The sequence below is a fragment of the Bombina bombina genome, chromosome 1 (genome assembly GCF_027579735.1).
Source record: "Bombina bombina isolate aBomBom1 chromosome 1, aBomBom1.pri, whole genome shotgun sequence".
Classification (NCBI taxonomy): Eukaryota; Metazoa; Chordata; class Amphibia; order Anura; family Bombinatoridae; genus Bombina; species Bombina bombina.
Genome location: NC_069499.1, coordinates 929,163,794 through 929,170,686, shown reverse-complemented (window position 1 = coordinate 929,170,686; position 6,893 = coordinate 929,163,794). Strand labels below are relative to the sequence as shown.

General features: G+C 38.5%; 1 protein-coding gene across 1 annotated transcript in view; it reads left to right on the top strand.

Moving 5' to 3' along the window:
- The first annotated feature begins 4,933 nt into the window (after positions 1-4,933).
- Positions 4,934-6,893, top strand: part of MAPRE1 (microtubule associated protein RP/EB family member 1) — a 41,848-nt gene continuing 39,888 nt past the window's right edge. The window contains exon 1 of the mRNA XM_053698594.1: positions 4,934-5,050. The gene's annotated coding sequence lies outside the window, so the exon portion shown is untranslated. The remainder of the gene's footprint in view (positions 5,051-6,893) is intronic.

Here is a 6,893-nt window from a genome sequence, read left to right as displayed (position 1 = left end):
TCTCTAAGAGCTGCACATAAATTAAAAACAAACTATTACATTTTTTCTAATAAACCAGACAAGTACTTAGCGAAGAAAATTAGAGATAACTACAAGGCTCTGGCTATACCACAGATACAGAGGTCCAATGGACAGATAACCTCCCACCCTCAGGAGATTGTGGATACATTTGCCAGGTTTTATAGCGAACTTTATGATGGTTTAAAAGTGCAACATAATTCCTCCATACGAGAGATATTCGATTCCTTTATCACAAAGGCAAAACTAACCCCAATAACGGAAGACGATAGGGATGTTCTAAATGCCAAAATCACAACGGTGGAGGTGCTGGCAGCCATTAAGGAACTTAAGCCAGGTAAAGCCCCAGGTCCTGATGGTTTCCCAGGGGAATACTATAAAGCATTTAAGGAGATTCTGGTGCCCCACCTAGTGGTATTCGCAAATCATATTATGGAGGGAGGAGATATACCTAAGGACCTGCTTCGTGCTAGGATAGTAGTCATACCGAAACAAGGGAAAGATCCCAAATTTTGTGCTAGTTATAGGCCGATCTCCCTTATCAATCAAGATCTCAAAATAGTTACAAAAATATTGGCCAATAGATTAAAACATATTTTGCCCTCCATTATACATGCAGACCAGGTTGGATTTATCAAAGATAGGGAAGCCCCGGATAATATTCGCAAAATGGTGTCGGTAATAGATTATCTGCAAGAGAAAGGAATGCCTTCTCTGATCCTGTCATTGGATGCGGAGAAGGCATTCGACAGAGTAGATTGGAAATACATGATGGCGGTGCTCAAAGCAATGGGTTTTAATGGGAGATTCTTGCAAGCTATTAGAGGGTTATACTCTACACCAACAGCCCAGGTTAGAGCGATAGGACACCAATCTAAAGAAATACACATACTCAGTGGCACACGACAAGGATGCCCGCTTTCACCTTTAATCTTTGCATTGTGCATGGAACCACTAGCAGCATACATACGAAATTGCCCAAACATATCAGGGGTGGAGATAGGGAAGATAAGTCATAAAATTGCCCTATTTGCTGACGATGTGTTACTTACGATTACGAACCCATTGAAATCTTTGCCCTTTTTATACCAGGCACTAGATTTGTTTTCCCAGATTTCGGGCTATAAAATAAACGCTGATAAGTGTGAGGCACTCCCTCTATCTATTCCAAACCACACAATAAAGCTGATAGAAGCTAATTTCGATTTTCAATGGGCGCTGGGAGGGTTAAAATATTTGGGGATCAAATTAACTACACACTCCTCTAAACTGTATACTACAAATTATGTTCCCCTGTTTAAGGCAATTCGATCTGACTTAGGGAAATGGAGGAAGATGGGGTTCTCATGGTATGGCAGACTATCTGCAGTGAAGATGACAATCCTGCCTAGAATTTTATACTTGTTTCGAGTACTTCCCATAAAAATCAATATCCCAGACCTTGACAATCTCCAGAAAGACATACATAGATTTTTGAGGGATAATAGACACCCGAGGATCTCTCGTCATATTTTAGACAGACATAGACAACTGGGAGGGATGGGAGTCCCCAATTTACACGACTATCATACAGCAGCTCGCTTAGCCCAGAACTCGATATTAGGGAGGCGACAGACAAACATATTATGGCCTGCTCTAGAAGCAGAAATGTTGAATCAAGAGACACCAGATGGAATCCTATGGGACAGAGATCTTAGGGAATCTCGTGCTATGTTTCAAAATAAAACCACACTGCTTACCAGACAACAGTGGATGACTACCAAACAGATGGGAGGGTTGGTACCTGTGAACTCACTGACGATACCACTGAAATACTTAGTAAACGACGATTTCAAACGTAGAGTTATGAAATGGGAAAATAAGGGGTTATACAGAGTTGCAGATTTACAACAACAGGGTAAGCTGCTGACATATAATCAACTCCAGCAAAAACTTGAGCCCATCCAGTTACATTGGTACCTATATCTCCAAACAATGTCATCCATACGGGATTACCTAGGGACAGAGGGGACACAAACTCGACAGTCGACTTTAGAAAACCTGTGCACATCCCTCAATAGGCCTAAAAAGGCAATTTCTAGGCTATATATTTCTATTCAGGAGAGTAAGAGACGAACAAAATCCTCAGTGATGCTGCAATGGGAACGAGATTTAGGTAGAGAGATTGAGATAGATAAATGGGACGAAATGTTTTCTCAGGCTAGTAAAGGACTTATAAGTGCAGATCTTAGGGAAAACATATTGAAAACGTCTTTTAGATGGTATCTGACACCAACAAAAACAGCCCACATGGTTAAGGGGAGCAATAATCACTGTTACAGAGGCTGTCAAACAGCAGGTACCTATTTCCATATGTGGTGGGAATGCACTAAAGTAAGCAACATATGGCAAAAATTATCTGAATTACTGAGCAAGATACTGAATGAACAGATTTTTCTCACCCCAGCGCAGGCATTACTGCACGAGATCATAACTAGATTTAATACGCATATAAATGTGTTTATCAGGATTTTGTGCACTATAACGAGAATTACTATAGCAAAATATTGGAAGACGGAAATACCATCATGGGCTGAGGTCCTAGCTAGAATCCGGGTAACATATTCATTGTATGAATCAGCAGCAAATGTGCTAGACATGGAACCTTGGTTCCAAAAAGTCTGGTTCTACTGGATAATGGAGAACAATAAACAGTAAAAGAGGCTTGAAACTGGGAGGGGAAGGAGATATACCCTGTATCTAAACAGAAAGAGAAGGGAAGTGATTGGTTGAAGGGGATACTTAGATCCTTGACAGAAGCACTCCTAGATGAGCAAGCAATCTTTAGATAAGGAGAATGTAAAATATGCAGTGGTAGAATACAACTCTATGAATGTTTTTATATTGTTGATTTGTTAGTTTAGTCTGTTTAAGTTCAAGAGTTTAATAAGTTAGATTGAAACTACTATGAAAGCACACCTCCCATACTATTCTACTCCCTACAAAGAATAATATTCTAAAGGAGAATAAAGAAGAGCCTCAACAGGGGGAGAATGTATTAAGAAAAATAACTCCACAGAAAACTATGAAGAACATAGTATTGAGACATTAAAACTGCATTTAAGTACTGAACTCTTCATATATGCTAATAAGGGATGAGACATATGAACTGTTAAAAATCTCACAGAATGGGACACTTTCAGAGATGAGCATATCTATGTTAAGCAACCATCGCACTGTGTTATCTGATGTACCCAAAAACATGAAATGTCTATATGATCCCTGTACATGGAGGAGGTGGAGAGGAGTTAATAAAAATTATTTCAACTAAAAGAAATATTAAAAACAATAGTAATTAATTAAACAACAATTGGGTATCATTGTGAGTAGCTAACAGGTACTTATAGTTATACAGTCTCTGTACCAATAATCGTGAATATAGAATTAATCCATAGTAGGGACAACAATTTATGTTCACTTGAACAATTATCTTTTGGGCCTACCTATGACGTATAAATTCATTATTTGAAATAAGTGGAATTCTGGAGATAATGAATGTATGTAGTTGGGGAACATGTGAAAAAATACTAATGTGATTAATTTAATGTTCTCAGGAGACCTATTATTTTTTGTGACAAGTTATCTAGAAAGAGGGGAGGGGGGGGTTTAATCTAAAAAATACGAGACATCCTACTTCAGGTTAATACCCTTTGGATGACTTGTATCCAACATTAGTATCCAAAATAGCTCTCTTTTTGTTAGCAATCTATGTCTATCACCACCCCTGGGATGCCTTTTAACGAACTCAATGATCTGCACTCCAAAGTTAGGAACACTTAAAGGGATATTCTAGTCAAAATGAAACTTTCATGATTCAGATAGAGCATGCAATTTTAAGCAAGTTTCTAATTTACTCCTATTATCATTTTTTCTTTGTTCTCTTGGTATCTTTATTTGAATGTAAGCTTAGGAGCCAACCCATTTTTAGTTCAGCACCTGGGTAGCGCTTGCTGATTGGTGGCTACATTTAGCACCAATCAGAAAGTACTACCCAGGTGCTGAACCAAAAATGGGCCGGCTCCTATGCGTACATTCTTACTTTTTCAAATAAAGATACTAAGAGAACGAAGAACAATTGATAATAGGAGTACAATTGATAATAGTAGACTATTCCTTTAGGCACTTTTTGGATAAATGTCACTTTTTATTCAGTTCCAGAATGATTACTTCACTTGGCACTCATGAGATATACACAACTGTGTATGTCTAGTGAGGGCTACAACTCCCATCATGCACTACTACTTGGGTAAATGTCCCTTCCAGTGTCTAGTATATCCAGTTCCAGAGCACTGACTCTGTTCAAATGGCCCTCATGGGAGAAGAACACTTGGCTAGTGGCCTCTGGATACAATGAGATTGATACCCATGCCCTAGAGCCTCAAGCATTATTACCAGTATTTGCAATTGTTGGTTTCCATGATGGAGCACATACACAGAAACTCTCTCACCCAAGGCAACAAAGCAATGTTATTTAAAAATAAGCAAAACTATACATTTAAAAAAACAAAAACAAAAAAAAAAACACTTTATGGGCTTTATAAATAGATCAGCTACAAAACATTTATGCAAAGAAAAAATGAGTGTATAATGTCCCTTTAATTATATTCAAACGGTAACGTATGCTGCAGATCACTTTTTTTTATACAAGACAATTTGTGATATTCATTGTGACCAATAGGACCACTGTACATTGCTTTATTAAATGTTATATTATTTTAGCAAATAAATACATACAGATGTTCGTACTATAATGAAAAAAAAATCAACTACTTATGCGGACAACAGCCTTGTCTCGCCCCGCCCTAACTGCAGCAACAACCGAAATTAGGGCCGCACTTCCGGTCCTGGTTACTAGGTGTGGGTTGGAGGAGAGTCACTTAGCAACTGCACAGTGCTGCAGAACCGTTTGGGGGAAGTGACGTTTAGGCGCAAGCACGCACATTTAGAGCGCGTGACATCAGCACGGGGTGAGGCCGGGTTGAGACGGAAAGAGGTAATGTGCGAGATCGGGTTCTGTCCCGGGAAAGGTAGAATCATTCTAGATCGGAAGAGGGTTGGAGACGTTTAGGGTAACATAGTACTAGGCCGGGGGAAGTTAATGAATGGGGAATACAATTGGAAGAGGGGCTTGGCACCTAGAGAGGACAAGGAAGAGAGCCAGACGTCAGGGGGGGAAGCGAGGCACAGCAGGTCCAAGTCAGGAGACATCATAGGTCCAGTAACAGTGTGATTGATAAGTGCCGTATAGTACAAGGTAGCCAAGACACGTAATTGAGATGGGGTCAGAAATTGATAAACCCTTGCTGGATCATGGGATTGGAAGATATATCATAATTAACTAATTCCAAGGGGAACAGAGGGAGTAATGATGGGTTCAGGAACAGAAGCTAAATTCATGACGTACGTTGAGAGGCCAGGGAAGGGAAAGAGGGGGTCTACGTAGTACAAGAAGACAGTACTCGAAAGGAGATAAATATATATAAACCAGTTTATATCAGTACAAGAAATGTTGGTTAAAATAACGGTTATAGATGTAGGTTATATTTTCAGCTGGCGTTGCCTGTATTATAAGGGGTGCAGCAAAAATATGCGTTTGCATACGTACGTATGGATGCTTGTTATTTTGTACAGTATAGTAATCTGGGTCAAGCTACTGCAAGCCTGGCAAAATGGAGGAGAAAAACAATGAAGTGGAAAGCAAGAGATCAATGTGTGATGTTGCTTTGCTTCATTTAGTCTGATGGCTTTATTTTATTCCTGCAAACACAGTATAGGCAAAAATATGTGACTCTAAAAAATAAGTAAATATATTTGTTAAGCACTCTTGGCTTTTATGAAACTTCAGAACATTTCAGAGCATAATAGTGGAAGTATAGTGAATTACAAAATATAACCTACTGGGTGATTTTCTAATAGCTTAGTTTAAATGAGATAGTATGGTAACACTTAATTGGGTTTGCAGACTTGAATTGGTAGCTCTGCTCCATGCACAGCACATACTTGCCAGCCAGTGCCACTGTAAGCAAACTTAGATTTGTGCTGCCTTTCTGCATGTAGTGCTTCTCTCTGTCCTTTTTATTGCTTCAATCTTTTCAAATTGTATAACAGCAATGGAGATTATTCTGCAAAATGGTGAAGCTTCTCTTACAGTAGTTTCAGACTTTGACTAAAATTGAGCAGGTGCACTCGTGTGTGTTTTTTTTTTTTTTTTTTTTTTAAAGGTGGCAGGTTACCATAGTTTCTATGGTAACTTAACTCCTGGTTTTCTGTTTGTTGCTGGCTGCTTTGCTGTAAAGGACAGTCCAGCAAGGTCCTGTAACAATAACTAATTATACATGTACTACACAATACATTTTGAAACCCTTAAGATGTTTGAATTGGAAGTGTCAGCAGTATGTTTTTATGGGCAGATAATGTGTGTGCATAACTAGTTATGAAATTTTGAGATAATCACAAGGGTACTTGTCAGGACCTGAAAATAATAAAGGAAAAAGGTTTGGAAGGGAGAGTGATGTGTAGTGAAGGGACAGTGTACTGCAAGATTGGATTTGTTTCCAATGGATTTTTACACCAAATGAGTTTAAAATGTATGGGGAATTGTTCCATTTAGGTTTATTTTCATATATGAAAAGGTTGTTTCTGCTAATTGAAACCACAGCCCAATTAATGCTGAGCTTGTAGTGATAACGCATCTCCTTATCTTATGTCTAATTATTTACATTAAGTCCTTATCTTATTTTTACTCATAATAAAATGTTATATTTGTACAATGTGTTTGTCACAGTCCCCACTGGAAGCATGATTTCATCTAAACCTATAGTTTTAAAACATATAGT